This window comes from Carassius auratus, unplaced genomic scaffold (genome assembly GCF_003368295.1).
Source record: "Carassius auratus strain Wakin unplaced genomic scaffold, ASM336829v1 scaf_tig00005954, whole genome shotgun sequence".
In the NCBI taxonomy this organism is placed as follows: Eukaryota; Metazoa; Chordata; class Actinopteri; order Cypriniformes; family Cyprinidae; genus Carassius; species Carassius auratus.
The window spans coordinates 1-18,420 of record NW_020523716.1 but is presented as its reverse complement, the minus strand read 5'-3'; the positions used below and the strand labels follow the sequence as shown (position 1 = coordinate 18,420).

General features: G+C 35.5%; 2 long non-coding RNA genes across 2 annotated transcripts; both read right to left on the bottom strand.

Annotated features, from left to right (window-relative positions):
- Positions 1–8,328: 8,328 nt before the first annotated feature.
- Positions 8,329–14,896, bottom strand: LOC113071090 (uncharacterized). The gene is made up of 2 exons (XR_003280031.1): positions 14,849–14,896; positions 8,329–8,435 (listed from the first exon to the last, which is right to left on the bottom strand). It is a non-coding gene; the product is annotated as an uncharacterized LOC113071090 (long non-coding RNA).
- LOC113071091 (uncharacterized) lies at positions 11,631–13,066 on the bottom strand. Its single transcript, XR_003280032.1, has 3 exons — positions 12,918–13,066; positions 12,629–12,686; positions 11,631–12,481 (listed from the first exon to the last, which is right to left on the bottom strand). It is a non-coding gene; the product is annotated as an uncharacterized LOC113071091 (long non-coding RNA).
- Positions 14,897–18,420: the final 3,524 nt, after the last annotated feature.

The following is an 18,420-nucleotide window of genomic DNA, read 5'->3' as shown; positions in this document are numbered from 1 at the left end:
TCAAATAAAGATCAAATTAAAATTTATTAACGTTCATTAATGTTTCATTTAGTGATTCCTCTTCGTAGCACTAGAGGGAGCCTGAGTACCACTAGTGCTACTCGCAACACACTTTGAGAACCACTGCTTTAAACAATCTTTAATTCATTTAAATTGTACTGACATTTGCGATTATCCAGAAAACACGAACAGAGTATCACGACTCAGATTTGCTCAAAATAAAAATGTAACAGGCAAATATAAAATAATGTGGCACCGACGGAGCAGTTTTAATGAGCAGCATTACAATTGGCCGATTGGAAAACCGTTCATACGTACTGGCTGTATGAATCAGTGGGCGTGGCTCATTATACTATTAGCAAAACGCCGTAACGCGTTCTCTGTGCAACCAAAACGACGTTTTTTACGCCGTCATATGGCAACATGAACGGCGTAAAAAACGGCGTTTTCATACACACTAAAACGCCGTCAAATACGGCGTCACTGGCGTATTTTCGCACGTTTTTTACGGCGTTTGTTATCACAACGACGTATTTTGCGGCGCAGATACTGTTTAAAACTCTGTATTTGACAGAATATTTATTTATTTTTTGCTGTTGTTTAGAACTTACTTAATTTAGTTATTTAATTTATTTTGTTGTGGAGGCAGCATCTTTATTTTCAGTTTTTAAGTTTTTAATCTAATAGATTTGTTTTATTTTTATTTAAATTTTTATTTTATTTCATTTGAGCCTTTAAAAAGTTTTAGCTAACAACATAGCAGCACTGACATGCACATGCAATTGTTTTATGTCACCCACATGCACTTCTCTCTGCTGTTAAAAAAAAAAATGTTTTTTTATATTTTATTTATTTGAGTGACAAACGGTTTGATTTTATAATTATTAGACTATTATTATTGTTGTTGTTATTTCGTTTTGTTTGAGAAACGGAAAAATTAAATTAAGCTAGATGTTTTTTTCGTGGGTAAAAACAAATAAGCAAATAAACTATTCTTTAATATTTCTTTCACATGCGTGGGCGGCGTTAGGCCCATTTTTAGTCCGATTATTATATATTATTGACTATACATTGCTATCTTTACCTGAATCGAGCCGTGCGTCGCATCGAATCTTTGGGCGTGGGGTATATTCCAGGCTTTAAGGAATAGGCTGCGCTGAGCGTGGGTGTGAGGCGAGGACAATGCAGATAAGAAGCCCAGACGCCACCGACCCTAGAAGTGCAGTGTTGCTCTTTATATGAGATCTATATTTGCAAGAAATATAGTCGCAACAGCCAAACAATATGAAGAAACGATGTGACTAAATTGCAGAGCTGTATCAGATGAACTCTTATTCTGCTTTAGGACAGACAGTGAAGACAGGCTGAGTTGAAAAGTGGCGTTTCAGGGCCGCTCACGCACAAATGCATAAGCTCATTTTTATCCACAAACAAAAAAATACGAAAAATATAGCTTCATTTTCGTTTTTCCGTTTTTCAGACAGAACGAAATATTAATAATAGTGATGTAATAATAATAGAATCAAACTGTCACTCCTCTTTTTTTCTTTTTGTAACTGGTTTGATTTGATCATGTCATATCCTCTTGGTCTGAATGCAGTTATTGGATAGAATATTGTAGTAAGATTGGAGATTAATCCAAATAAGCATGACGTTACAGTAAAAATATTACTATACATTTAAAACAGTGTATTCTTCGAATTTCAGTAGCGTGCAGATGCTCTTTTATGTCAGGACCACGGCGACAGCAGCTTGGACAATCGCTTCGCTTGCTCACATTATGTTATCTATAACTGGAAAATCATACTGTTTTTTATGAAATGTTGTTGAGAAAGAAATGTGTCGTTTTAAGGACATAACATCTCGTTATTACGAGAAAATATGCCGTTTTAACTAAACAACTCATTATTATCATGAGAGCGGAAAAAAATGATATGTGTGGAAGCAATGCCTCAACGTATATTTGTTTGTTAAACAGCAAATAAACTCCCCTGTATACCAGAATCAGTTTGGAGCGGGGCTCGAACCAGCGGTTGTAGCGGTGTATAGTGGTCAAAAAGACTAGGACCATTGCCTCCAACTTCTGTAGCTGCACAGCTTTTACACACTCTCTGGTCGACTTCCGTTATCATGTATGATTTCTTGTATTGGAAATTAAATGACTCAAAGCAAATTTCGAACCAGCACTTATGTATATACATAAAAGGTATTTGGGTAGTAAATGATATATAAACTAGTGTTTGTAATTGTTAAATAATTAACAGTTACATTCAAGTAGGATAAAGATGTGTAATCGGCCTATGTTCAATGTTTGTAGCGATTAAAATATATAAAAAGTTACTTAATATTCCTATCAGTTCACAGGCACTTCTTCCGCTTAAACGATCTGTGGTAAATTAGTCTGGTCTGGTTCTGTTCGTCTTTGATTGGGTGAGAACAGTTCATTATTACTGGCTGTGGAAATCAGCGGGCGTGGCTCATTATACTACAAGGAAAACGCCGTAAATAACGCGCGCTTTTGTGCATTCAGAACGGCGTTTTTTACGGCGTCCTGTGGCAAGCCGACGGCGTTAAAAGCGGCGCTTTTTACAAACACTAAAACGCCGTTTTTTGCGGCGTTTTTTACGGTTTACGCGCGTTTTTTACGGCGTCTGCTATAAGGACGGCGTATTTGACGGCGCTAATACCGTTTTAAACGCCGTAAAAAACGGCGTTTTGTATGCAAACGCGTTTAATCTAGGCGTAATTCTGACCCTTTTGGCTTGCCATACGCGGCTGTCCACAACGCTTGCACGAGGTGAATGATGACAGAAGCGTTACTGCTCGTCGAGCTCGTCCGCCCTCTGAAAGCTGTGCGGATAAAGCTGTGTGAGACGGGACAGAACGTGGAATGTGAAGTATACCCGAGGCGGGCCTTAAAGCTCCTCCTTAATGGACACCTACAATTAATGTGGAATTTTTTTATTTGTATTTTTTTGACAGCCCTAGTGTAACATGGTAGATCGATATAATAACACACATCCGATCTGCCACTGACTGGACGGGGAAGAGTCATGTGGCTACGCGCGGTAGTATGCTTTTAAGGGGGAAGTATTAACAGGATTAAATAACCGACATGGGAAAATTACGTCGGTTAGAGGTTCTGAATTTAGTTTTCGAGTACTTTTAGATGAATCGTCCAGCCCTACATAATTTACAAACCATCAAATGGTTAGTAATGTCTTATTTTGCCCAATAAAAGATATACAGGACTGAGACAACCTAATGGTGACTATATGATGACAAAATCTTCACTTTTGGGTGAACTATACCTTTAACTTGGCTCAATCAATTAATTTACCTCACCTTTAAGATGACTGATGAACCTGCCCTCGAGTCCATTCTTGTCTTTCTGTTGAAGTGAAAACTGTATGGCCTCCTCCATGGGCTTCAGCTTTCTCCTTCGCCTCGCACCTTCAGCCATCCTCTGTGTCTGCTTTAATAACAATAAGAACTGTTGGACAGAATATATGTGGAATATGATTTCTGAGCATATGCTGAATATACTATTTTGACTGGTTATCTTTGTAAAAGTGCTGATACAATCTGTATGCTACAAAGCATTATATAAATAAAGAAGAAACCAAGCCGAACAGTAACAATAGTAAACAGAACTGCCCCTCCCCTTCAGACTGTAGCCATGACAACAGATTATTATGATGGCTAGACTGTTCTATTACTTTACAGTTACACTGACAAGCACTGTTCTCGTCTGATGTTACTCTTAATAGTTTTGATTGCTTCCACTGTCCTCATCTGTAAGTCGCTTTGGATAAAAGCATCTGCTAAATGAATAAATGTAAATGTAAAATGTAATAGACGAGACTTTTAGTGTAAACACGCTAGCGCCCTTAGCATCACGCGCTAGCTGCTTTCTAAAGAGCACTGAAGACACTCACGAACAGGCCAAACTGAGCCACAAACTCTCAGAGAAACGGTTTAACAGCAGTATTACTAACCTTTCATATAATAGTTGTTTCCAACAGCTTCACACCACAGATGTCTTCGCTTCAGGTGCACAGATTGCGTCCGGTCCAAACAGGAAGTTACAAATCGTCACACTTGCCCCGTGTACACAGGATTTATAATAATAATAATAATAATAATAATATATTTAAGTGACCATCTATGAAACGTTACATTAATAGCGTTACATTAATTTACTGATATTAAACTGAGTAATTACAGCTTTGATGATGATATTTAAGGAATATGTTTAATTTCACGATCATTATGCATTTATATAATCAAATACAATTTATAAATTATAGCAATTTTTTTTTTTTAATAATTACCAAACTGCATTAACTTACATGTACGGCAGAATGTAGCCCCGTCCACCGCCGCCATTTTGTTTTCGCAATTTCCCACCATTCCGATGCCGATCTAGCCAATCAGTGGCCTCCAAAATTACAAAAGTGTAAAATATGCAAATTTCCGATGACGCGGATGTAGTATACATGCAAATATTGCTGTTTTGTGCTTGTCCCACACCCAGACTTCTGATCTTCAATAATGAAAAAGACGTGTAAAAAAATGATTCATCCATTTTTTTTAATATGATTGAATGAAGTATCAGTAAAGGAATCAAAACATAATTGGGGATTTTAAGGTCAGACAACTATTAATGTGATTTGATATACAAAATGTAGCTGTCCCACAGTATTGCCGTCATTTCCACCACAACACTGTCCTTTTAAAAGGTTTTTTTGAAAGATTGTTTGGGTAGTTTCTATGGGGATGAACAATGACATCACAGCACATGTCTGACATGGAGGAGATTTTAAATTTCTTCAGCAACTTGGAGAAGAAAACTCAAGGTAAATATTGCTTGAAATGAAAATATTTTTATTGTATGTCATTTCCAAACATGGCGTAACATCAAATGAGTCTGTAAATAAATCGATTTTTTAAACACAAATAGATTTATTTTGCATGCATGGAATGCTTGCTACCAATTCATAGCTAATCTGTATAAATACTGTAGAATTGTCAGTTCCATCACCGTCATTTCCACCACATTACCTTCTTGGGTGGAAATGACAAAGGTGAGGTGGAAATGACATTTATGCTTACAAGGTACAATTCATAGAATGAGTGGCTACATATGAATATTTTTTTATTGAAATGTACAACGCTTCTGTTTTTATTCAAATATATATTTGTTGAAATTTAATTTTATCTATTTTTAAGATGCCGCAGAAGTCAACTGGAGAAAGGTCTCAGTGGTGCTCAAGTGAAAACAATCACCGGTATTGGGATCAATCGCTTTTATTGGCCACTGAGAGATGATGTCATCTGGTACCAACCCATGGGAATAATAGGCCTCATCCCTGAGCCCGTACCAGTGCTAAAACGGCACAAGGAGATTATGGCCCAATCCCAATTCTATTTTACACCCCTTCCCTTATGGTTTAGTGATTTCTAATTATGTCTACGGCAGTTATCGACCTGATCAGACATATGCTGTGGCACTATCATGTCTGAAATTATATGAAGTTAGCAAATATTAGCAATTTTTTTGCAAACATGACCGTTAATATGAACTCACAATTGAATGTAACATAAAACAAATGATTACTTTTCGTTAAAATCTTTATTTATGCCAAAAAAGCTTACATTTATGTGTCTTTTTGTTTGCTGTAGCAGCCATGTTGCAGAGTTAATTCATACCCCTTTGTTTGAAGTGTGGTCCCGAAAAATCTTAATTTGAAGGGCTATCTGGCCCTTCCCCTTACCCCTACCCCTCCAACCAAAAGAGAGTCAAGATACCCCTACCCCTTCACCTGAACAGGCGAAACGTAGGGGTTGGGGTAGGGGAAAGGGGAAGGGCTAAGGGGTAGAATTGGGATTAGGCCTAAAACGGAAGTTTGGAAAGAAATCTGCAAGATTTGGCCTTGAATCACATCTCTATCTCTCTCTCTCACACACACACACACACACTCCCTCTCCCATAAACTCTTTCACACACACTACCTCACTTTCATGTACATTATCTCTCACACACATACCGTCTGGTCACCATAATTGCCCTCTGGACAAGCCTCCATGTTACTCTCTCTCTCTCTCTTTCATACACACACAGCCCTCGTGATCTAGGTGCTTTACAGTTCATGTTATATGATAATTTAGATGTTATAGTTTAAGGTGTCTTCTAAATTTTCTCTTTAGAAGACCGATTAGAATTGTACAATACCAAACTAACTCACGTACAACGTGTGCATGCTCAAGATGCTTATTAGTTCATGTTACAATGTATTGACATGACTAACTTTTTAGGTGAAAAGAGCGGTATACAGATAGGTGAATTGTGTGAAAAATACTGTGTTTTTTTACACGCAAAACATGAACACATGTTATATTGCACACTGTAAACAAAATCAAAGCTTCAAAAAAGAGCGTACAACGGAACCTTTAAGAGCTGTTTGTGTGCAACATAGAGCTGCATAATTCTGGATAAATTGAGACCCTTTAATGAAACTTGCAGTTCTCTCACAATTCTGAAGAAAAATATATTAGACAACTAAACAAAATCTCATGGAAGTTATAAATGGATTGATTCAATGACTCACTCACTCAATATTTACTTATGGTAATTTTATTTACTTATTGAATTAATCAGTGTTTTTCAATGAATCTCTTGAATGAATGATTCAAAGACAAATGCATTTTTAACAGCCACTTTCGCCACCTAAAAAAAAAAAGGTATAGATGGAATACCCAGGAACAGATGGTGGAATTGAACTTAAATTTGAGAACAACTACTTGATTCCTGACATTAGGTTTTATGATTCTGGAATTGGACTTGATTTTAGATTCCCAGTTCTAGTGAAGTTACACTCTAAACATTATTTGTGTTTGTTTTATGATTTGACAGATGGGAACATGGAGATAATGGCCACTGGAGATGAGGAGACACAGGCCATGATGCTGGACTCCAGCACTGATAATAGCACTGATGACTGGAAAATATTAAACAATAACTAACAGCTCATACCCTTTTCTGCAAAAAAGACTGAATGTAGGAAACAGGATGTTAGCTAAGTTTGAGTAGATTGTTAAGTGGATAGGTTTTATTTTTCATAATTTAAAGTTCAAGATGCTCTGCCCTACGATCACATGGTAGAGTCTTGTTTGATTATTTGTAGTGCTGCCAATGCAACATGTTTATTTTATTTTGTTGTTTTGTTTTAGTTTTATGAAATGTTAATTCAAGTAAAGTTTGATACAACATAATAAGACTTCAGATCTGATGCTCTACTGAACAATGTGTGTAGGAGCAATGTAATGGGAAAATCATGTGACCTAATGTTTATTGGAGTGTCATTCATTAAGTGTATTGAGCTATTATTATGACAAAATTATTTGAATTTGAATTGTGTAAACGTGAACTATCTGCAAGTGTAATCTAACAAAATTGAATTTTAGGTGGTAGTTTAAATAGTTCTGAATTTTATTTTTTTATGAATATTGAACATTTGAAATTTAACAAACTGAAATGTTTTTATGGCTGAATTTTATAGACATGTATTTTCAATCAGCTAGTTTTTTTTATTCTGAATTCTTATACTGCAAATATTAATTTAAAAAAATCAGTGTCAAAAATTCAAACTCAAAAATTCAGATCTTACAGAAAGTAAGTCACAGGTGATCCACAGGGAAGAGTAGATGATCTCAGAAAAGTCGAACAGAGCATTTTAGCCAATTGGGGACTGCGGAAGTTTTCCAGCGCGAACGTGGTGGTGGTTCAAGAGGTTGCCACGCTCTGACTCTGATCATGAATCACCCGGTGTTCTGTAATATTCGGTTCCCGTGAAAAACTGTTCCTGTTGGTGGAGTTAACATGAATATTCATTAGTTCCCTTATTGTGAGCGTGTCCTTGAAACAACGTGCAAACTAATGGAACTGAAAATATCAGTGCACGCTCGTCAAACCTGACTTAATGGAGCCAAACTCTGCTCTCCTGTCACTTACCGAATTTAATATCCTCTGAGATTCATTAAAGTTAATATTTCAATAATTTAACAACACTCTTTAATGTTGACAGTTCTCTGATATGTATTAATAGTAACATGGCATGCAGGTTAACAAATAAAATGTAATCTTTAAGTATGTTTACGGTTTAAAATTATACTCAAAAAACGATATTGTAGATCACATAAATATTACATTCATTAAATGTTACTATGACACGTACAGAAGTAATTGCTTTATGAATTTAACTCAAATAGAAAAGACAAGGAAAGTTGTGTGAAAGTAAGCATGGAATGAAGCAATGCAAAATGAGGTGAGTGTCTGAGATATTTATTGTCTCTGGATGAGAACAGCCTCCATGTATGTCCAGTTCATACAATGATCAGCTACTGTACCAGTGACTTCAGCTCTCTCATCCAGTCTGAAACAGACAGAGACTTTACATGATGATCAATATATGTGGAAACATCACAAAAGCAAATCAAAGCCATATAATAACATTGGTGAAGATGAGACACATGATTTCTTATCCAAATGTAAAAATAATATTCTTGGAGTAGCTGCTGACCTATGTCCAAGAAGACTGCATCAGAACACTACTTTAAGGTTTATGCACCGTTTTATTAAACCAATTACAAATGCAGAGGTGGGTAGTAACGAGTTACATTTACTTCGTTACATTTACTTGAGTAATTTTTCTGGGTAACTAATACTTTTCGGAGTATATTTAAAGATGGGTACTTTATACTCTTACTTGAGTAAATTTTTTGGGAAAAATCTGTACTTTTACTTCGTTACTGTGGGCGACGCTCCTCTCGTTACTTTATTTTAATGCAATAAATGTTAGAAATGCTTAAGTTTATTCCAAACGCACCATCTACTTTTCTCTGGGCAATGAGCGATGCCCATTCGCTTATGATTCATTCTTTTGAGTCAATTCTGTTCAAAGGCTTGATCAAACCAATTGGCAAACGAGTGAATTGGTTCATGAATCAGTTTGAATGAGTCGTTCAGCTCCATGCTGCACGCGCTGAGCGTCTGAAGCGGTTCACGCAGAGTTGTAACGTTTAAGATCATCTGCAGCGTTGAAAACGTGGATATGGAACTGCACTGAATTGAAAGCAAATCTGCAAAGGCTATTGTTTGCTTGTGATGGAGATCCTTATTAGATGAGCACCGCGTGTGCTGTCTACTGTTTAACAGGTAGGCTAATAACTTGGGCTACATTCGATTACAGTACACGATACCACTGTGACATTAGTTTGTTGTACGTGTGTGGCTTATAACAGAGGGGAGTCAAGTTGAATGCAGCTTCCAAAAGACAAAAAATAGCCGATTAAAATTTTATTAATTTTAATACAATCACAACGGTGCGAGTACGTTCAGCAAGTCATATCATCAGCTGTTAAATTCAGATCTGTGATCGCTTGCTGGCGCTGAGCCAGAGACAGACGCGTTTTTACAGCGCTGCGCATTATAACCAATCACACACGATTCTTTTGAATGCAATGCCCAATCAGAGGTGTTCCGACGAGTCATCGCTGAAATGTCGGTGCTTCCTTCACTCGCTCACTGACTGAATACCTCTTTCTGGCGAATTCTCTCGTCAGAAACAACAAAGTGCAGATGTGTGCACGAATCTATAATTAAGATATTGATTTCACAGTGTTAACAGTTTCAGTGATTTTAATGGGAGTTTCTGAGAGTGATTGAAATCTACACTGTCAGTGAAAATCATCTTTAATAATTTAAATGTTATTTGCTCTCTTTCTGAACAATAAAAGATTAGTAGCAATATTTATATCACATTAACTTTCAATGTTAAATTCACATTTAATATAAAGTCAGTCGTATTAAAAATATGTCATGGCATGAAACCTGATACTTAAGTAAACAGACAGGGTTTTATAATAAATTGGAGTAAAGGCTGATGAAATATATACATGTATACACACACACATACATTACATACATTTTATCTATATATCTAAATAAAAAGAAGGCTCCGTATATATGACCCAAAGTAACTAGTAACTAACTACTTGAGTAGATTTTTTATCCGATACTCTTTTACTCTTACTCAAGTAACTATTCAAGACTAGTACTTTTACTTTTACTTGAGTAAATATTTCTAGAATTACTTTTACTTTTACTTGAGTAAAGTTTTTGGGTACTCTACCCACCTCTGTACAAATGAGATTGATTACAATGTTGACATTTTCACTGCAAGAAAATTATTTTCAGTAGCCTATGTATGTGACTTATTTAGGTAACAGAAACAGTGGCTACACACAAACTAAACATTTTATAAATGACACAGGATAGCTAGCCTATAGCTATATTTATTAGGCGGCATATATATTTGTTTCAAGCATTGTCATGAATACATTGCAGTAATAGTCACCAGTAGCCTAACTTAGCTAATCATTCTATTCAAACAGTAATTAATGCCCCACAAATGGAATTTATAAAAAGCTAAACACATAAAAAAATAAGATTAAGAAACTATATTTCCCAAGGTTAGCATAGGTTATTCGCTTATTGTTTTTTCTGTGTGCCTACAATCAATCAATCAAATCAGCTTACAGACGATTAATATTACACAAACTGCATTGTTTTGACACAAGATAGACACTAAGTTACCTTTTCAAAATAATCCAAGTAGTGATTTGAGGAGCGTGCACTGATTAGGGAACTAATGAATATTCATGTAAACTCCACCCACGGGAACAGTTTTTCACGGGAACCGAATATTACACAACACCGGACGCGAACGGTGCGACGCGACCCATGAAAACCCCAACAGCACACGGATTCCCCTCCTATTTCTGACCTAGTCCCAGCTCTTTGCAACAGTCGCTTCAAGCACTGTGTTGCGTCGCGCCACTCGCGTCCTTTCTGTGTAACATAGGCCTTGTAGACACGGTTGCGTTCTAATCAATTTTACACAAAATATACTTTAAAACAAACACCAGAGACAGCTTAGACAAATGTCTCACGTACTGAGAACGCTAACCTAACATATAAACACAAAATCATTTATGTTTAACAACACTGAAAAAAACTATAAGTAAATTCACTTAATTTTTATTTGGCAAGTTTTTGGGCAACAGTCGCTTCAAGCACTGTGTTGCGTCGCGCCACTCGCGTCCTTTCTGTGTAACATAGGCCTTGTAGACACGGTTGCGTTCTAATCAATTTTACACAAAATATACTTTAAAACAAACACCAGAGACAGCTTAGACAAATGTCTCACGTACTGAGAACGCTAACCTAACATATAAACACAAAATCATTTATGTTTAACAACACTGAAAAAAACTATAAGTAAATTCACTTAATTTTTATTTGGCAAGTTTTTGGCCTTGGAAATTAAGTAAATCTACTTCACTAAGTTAAGTAAAAATAAAAAACTGAATAAGTACATGTAACTTGACCTGTTAAATTTTATTGAGTAAATTTCACTTACAAATCTGATATAATTAAGTAAAATCAGTTGTTCTTTTAAATACATTTTACTTGTTTTATGCAGTGCTGGTAATTAATTTAAATTTAATTTTACTGTTATAATGTCACAAAAAAATACCATGACAATATGTAGTTAAGAGTCTTTTATTAGGAACAAATAATGCAAGAAATAGCCAGCACACAGAAATATATGATGCTTAAGATCACTTTAAAATCTTTAAACAGCTTAAGCAACAGTAAATATCCATCTTCAATGGCATATTAAACACATTACAACTCCAACATTAGCAGTTCTATGCATAGATATGACAGCTTCTTAATCTCTGTATCAAAACATAACTAACAGATTGCAGTTAAATAAAACCTGTTAACTAAGCCCCTGACCCCACCCCACAAACAAGAAAACTCCTTGGCCAAACGACTTTGGAAAAGTTTTTAAACTAATAAAAAACCTGAAACAGAAATTCAAGAAATTATTTTTTCAAAACAGTTTTATCAAATGAGGGTAACCCACATTATCAACTCTGTTGTTGTAATACAACATAAGAATAGTGCATGCAACTAATACAAATGTTAATGGAAATGGAAATACAATTAACATTTTGTGTGTTTATTGAGGGTACAGTTCTCAAATTCAAATATTAAACCAAAATAAGTGAGTCAAAAAGGCAGTTAAACACCTAAGTACATCCAGAGTACGGAAACTTGTCAAGAAAGCAGCTTGTTTTTCAAAGACCGAACTTTAGGAGAGATCTTAAGTCCATCCAGATCCAGAAACAGCTTCTGAAAAACCTCAAAAGTCTACTTGAGCTTTGAGGGATACTGTAGATTCAAGGCCTAAATCAGTCCCATCAGGAGAGCACAAGCTTTAGCAGTATTTTCACATTTACTTAGAACCTTGCTTCCTTCAAGAACAATGGAAACCACTGGCTCTCCATTTCGGTTTCCATGGACAAGAATCATCATGACATCTTCTGTGAAGTCTTCTTCAGTGCCATCCTTATGTGATCCAGGAGGATGATGGGGAAAAACAATTTCAAGTGTTAATAACATCATAAGCTATACTGTTGTATAAACAGTTGAAAAATGGTCAGGACAATTTTATAGACTAGATAAAAATGTTTAGCGGATTCTCTGCCCCCTCACCAAGATATTCAATGAGACTGCGGATCACACCATCCCGTCGTTTTTCAATGGTATTGCACTGTGAAGAGATGTATTTCTAATAATCAATACTGATCAAAAGAAATCTAATTTTAGAATACTTCTAAAAAGTATAAAAAAATTTAACTTTATAAAAATGTTTAAATGGTTTCAATAAGTACAACAGACAGAAGCAGCATTTGTGAATGATGACATACAAAATTATGGCAGCCAATACACAAATTAACATTACAGAATGCTTAACTGGTTTATACAGGTACTGGTTTCATACCGGAGTCAACGCACTGAGTGTTGACTGTATCCTGACTCCTGCAGCACCTCCCTTAGCTTCTAAAAGCTCCAAGAGTTTCGGCGTGTAGCCATCGAGTTTCGACATAAAGACTTGTTCCAGGGGTACAGCCGTAATTCTTCAGAATTCCTCCTTTATCTGTATGAGGTTAAATAATACATAGACAAAAGTATCTTTATATAAACAGCAAACAATCAAAATATGATATCAATTCAGTATCTTCAGGTGTTTGACAAGTGTAATTTTGAAGGATGGATGGTTTGAAATGTTCAAGTGATTGAGGAGTATGCTTCCTGCTTTTATAAGATGCAAAAGTTGAATATATATTTGTTCTGTATTCACAATTATTGAAAACACAGGTCACTGTTTCATACTTTTTTTGATGACATCGAATGTGCTCAAAGTATTATTTTTCTGAATGGTTACTTACTGAATTACAAACAAGACACTTAAATGAGAGGGCCTGTGTAGACTCTCTGTGATCTCTAGACAAATGAGAGTGCAGGGCACTCCAGGTCCTGAAGCAACAAACCCAATCAGAGTATGGGCACAGAATTGAGCGGTTTTGTGTGCTGTGCCAGTGCTGTAGTCGGTAATGTTTTAGAAGTTCTGTTCTTTTCAATACAGCAAAGTTACATTTTTTGCTTAAAAATTAAAATGCTTAAATCAAGATCATAAATATTAACTATCCCTGTGTGGACATATCATTCCATTCAGTCTCTCACTTCTGTCCCTTTCAACCAGTTTGCAGCAAAGACAGCACGAATGACTGGAGGCACGTGATAAATATTCTGCAATTAAGAAAACACAGAAAATAAATTGGTTAACAGCATATTTTTAAACTTAATGTTAATTAGTATTTGCATTCACATAATTAAATTTGATGAAACGAATGAGGATTTTTTTTAATCACTACAGAACCAGTGGCTATCTTTGAGATTTACTTTTTTGGGGCTGTTCAGATGATGTGCATAACGAGACTAGTCTTTGTAAAGAGATCACACAAAACGATCACGAAACGTCATCACTATATTAAACCAAATCAAACTGATTAAAACATACTGCATCACAGTTCACCTTGCCATATTCTTGCATTAAACTACATTAATTTAGTTAATCGTGTCATATTTTAATAATCTTTAACTCGTTTTGATATAAAAAGGGAACGAGTTATGGTAATTTACAAAGTGGACACGATTGAGTAAAAAAAAGGGACAAACAACGCACGATTTAGTAAAGTAATTAGAGATTGGGGGAATGATTTATATTGTGCACGATTTATATAAAAGGTGGATGAAAACGTGTTCACCAATTGTTAATTCGTGGCCGTGACATATACAGTATATTTTTCTGAAGAGCAATGCACAAACATACAATTCACATATTTATGTTAAATTCGTTTTGCTACGTAGACTGTAACATTAGCTTATATGGCGCTCGTTTACAAAGCTGACTCAATAACGCGCTACACTTTTCAAAGGTACAGAATAAAGTGATGACAACACAATCATATAATGAAATATCGTTTCTTGAATAAATTCAATGTAAAAATCCATAATATAATGCGGTTTTAAATAGAACTTATCTGTCGAGAACTGATGGAGATCATGGAGAAGCCTTCGATCATCGCGGGTTTTCTTTCCACGCATGCGCAGATTCCTTGCTTTAAATTTTACATCATTTTTTATTTTTATTTGCTTCAAGTACTTTATTAATTCGAGTAAATATGCTAGATAATCACAAGTCAAATTTACTCCTCTGTTGGATGTATAATATTTACAAGAAAATATTGAGTATATACTTAAGATTTTACTTAGTTTTTAATTTTACTAATATATTTTTAGTAAAGGTGCATGATTTTTTCTGTTTTATTTACTAAGCCATAAAATAATTTTTTACAGTGAATCACTTACCTCCGGGCGATTCATGATCAGAGTCAGAGCGTGGCAACCCCTTGAACCACCACTACATTCACGCTGGAAAACTTCCGCAGTCCCCAATTGTCTAAAATGCTCTGTTCGACTTTTCTGAGATCATCTACTCTTCCCTGTGGATGACCTGTGACCTACTTTCTGTAAGATCTGAATTTTTGAGTTTGAATTTTTGACACAGAATTTTAGAAAACTGAATTTGAAGTTCCGAATTTCTTCATCTTGAAAACTTGAATCTGAATTTTTTTTTAAATGAATATTTGCAGTATAAGAATTTAGAACAAAAAAAAATAGCTGTTTGAAAATACATGTCTATAAAATTCAGCCATAAAAACATTTCAGTTTGTTAAATTTTAAATGTTCAATATTCGTTTAAAAAAAATCTAATTAAGAACTATTTAAACTACCACCTAAAATTCAATTTTGTTAGATTACACTTGCAAATAATTCAAATTTACACAATTCAAATTCAAATCATTTTGTCATAATAATAGCTCCATATAAGTGGGGTTAAAAACACCTGTGGGGTGTACGTGAGGAAGGGAAGAATGGGGGTGAGTGCTGGAGCACATATTATGTTGACCGTTAAAAGCCTGTACAAAGCTGTACAAATAAAACAACGTTTAAGCTTTTAAGGAATCGCGTCACGAAAGCTATTCCTCCATTCAGCTCCTTAGCGGTCTTTGGATATGTTTGCTGCTAATAATCATCAAACAATTGGACATTCAAGGCAGCAGGATCGACAGCTTCGGATATGTTTGATTTGCCGCTGTTGAACTGGTAGGATATTGGGTTCTCACGTATTTGCAGAGATGTATAAAGTACTAGAGAACCATACTTGAGTAAAAGTACAAGTGCTCTATCAAAAAAGTGACTTGAGTAGAAGTAGAAGTGCTCTTTAAGCACCACACTTAAGTAGAAGTACTAAAGTATTCAACATTTTTTGTACTTAAGTATTGCAAGTAGTCTATTTTAAAATTTACTACTCAAGTACTGAAAGTAAAAGTAGAAGTATTGTGTTATGTAGCTATTAAAGAAAGTAGTCAAAAGTTTGAACATATTGTTTTTACTATTTCAAATGATTAACCTAAAGGACAATCACAATTCCTTTGACTGTAACTACTTGTAAACAAAAAAAGGTTAAGTTACTAGGGTTAGACTGCGGTCAAGCCAGCCGCACTTCAGAAAAACACCGTCAAGCCAGCCGCGAGTGAAATTTAGATGCGCGTGTATTACTATAATTACGGCAATAGCAAGAACAACAGAGAGGGAACGCGCTTTCAGAGCGCTTTTCATCTATACGTTCAGATTTGATAAATGACGACCTTTTTTGCCCATCTGCTCTAATATTCGTGTAACTTATTGTTTTCCTTGACTGCTCTGTATTACTATAATTTTCAGCTTTTCAAAGCATTACAATTATTAGTAGAAAACGAGATATGGGACATTCATTGATTTAGAAGACACTTTTTTATGATGAGAAAGAAGCAATTAAAGGTCAGTTCTTAAAGAAGACATCCCATACTATATCCATACCTCACATAAAACCATTTTACAGGAGCCTTCTAGAGATATAGGATAATATTACACTTTACAAGTCTTTTAAGATCCCATTTCTAACAAGTAGAAAAAAACAATGGTCAGTTCTTATAAGGGACATCGCATACTATATGCAAACTTCATATAAAACCATTCTACTGCAGCATTTTGGAGATATTGGACATTAGTACACTTTAAAGGGCCATAAAAGATCCAATGTCTAATAAGTAGAAAAAACAATAGTTGGTTCTTATAAGGGACGTCCCATACCATATGCACACCTCATATCAAACCATTGTACAACAGCATTTTTGAGATATGGGACATTATTACACTTTAAAGGGTTATAAAGATCACATTTCTAATAAATAGAAAAAAACAACGGTCAGTTCTTATCAGGGACGTCCCATACTATATACACAAAAAATCATTTTGCTGCAGCATTTTTGAGATATCGGTCCATATGGCGATTTAGAGGGCTATAAAGACCCCTATAGCGGAGTACAAAACTTTTTATCCATGGGAAGAAGGAGGCGAAAACCGGCCGTCAATCAAATGAAGCTTTTAATTATATAAAATAAACACAAAACACTGCGACAGCCCTTCACGGACGACTGTCGCTTACAAACAAAAACCAAACACAAACTAAAATCATGGCCTGGCCTGGCCTGGCCCTCTCTCGTTGTTCACTGTCGTCGCCCCTCTTTTGTATCCTTCCATCTCCACCGCGGGACGCGAGACCAGTGAGTGGAGCAGGCGTCGCTCATTTCCAGTCACTCCACTGGCCTCGTTCCGTTCTCATGGCTCGCGGCCCCGCCCCACTCATCACAACCCTATTTCTAATAAGTAGAAAAAAAACAAAGGTCAGTTCATATAAGGGACATCCCAAACTATATGCAAACCTCATATCAAACCATTTTACTGCAGCATTTTTGAGATATGCGTCCATATCGCGATTTAGAGGGCTATAAAGTCAACATTTCTAATAAGTAGAAAAAAACAAAGGTCAGTTCTTAGCAGGGACGTCACATACTATATGCACCCTTCATATGAAACCATTTTACTGCAGCATTTTTGAGATATGGGACAATACAATGATTTAGAAGGCGATAAAGACACCATTTCTAATAAGTAGAAAAAAACAATAGTCAGTTCTTATCAGGGACATCCCATACTATATGCACACTTCATATGAAACCATTTTACTGCATCATTTTTAAGATAAGGGACAATACAATGATTTAGATGGCTATAAAGACACCATTTCTAATAAGTAGAAAAAACAATAGTCTGTTCCTATAAGGGATGTCCCATACTATATGCACACCTCATATAAAAACCTTTTACTGCAGCATTTTTGAGATATGGGTCCAAATGGTGATTTCGATGGCTATAAAGACACCATTTCTAATAAGTAGAAAAAAATAATGGTCAGTTCTCATCAGTGACGTCCCATACTATGAGCACATCTCATATCAAACCATTTTACTGCAGCATTTTCCAGAAATGGGAAATTACACTTTAACGGGCTGTAAAGATCCCATTTCTAATAAGTAGAAAAAAACAATGGTCAGATCTTATAAAGGACATACCATACTATATGCACACCTCATATCAAACCATTTTACTGCAGCATTTTTAAGATACGAGACATTTTTACACTTTAGAGGGCTATAAAGACACCATTTCTAATAAGTAGAAAAAAACAAAGGTCAGTTCTTATCAGGGACGTCACGTACTATATGCACCCTTCATATGAAACCGTTTTACTGCAGCATTTTCGAGATATGGGACATTATTACACTTTAAAGGGCTATAAAGATCCCATTTCTAATAAGTAGAAAAAAAGAATAGTCAGTTCTTATCAGGGACGTCCCATACTATATGCACACCTCATATCAAAACATTTTACTGCAGCATTTTTAAGATACGAGACATTTTTACACTTTAGAGGGCTATAAAGACACCATTTCTAATAAGTAGAAAAAACAAAGGTCAGTTCTTATCAGGGACGT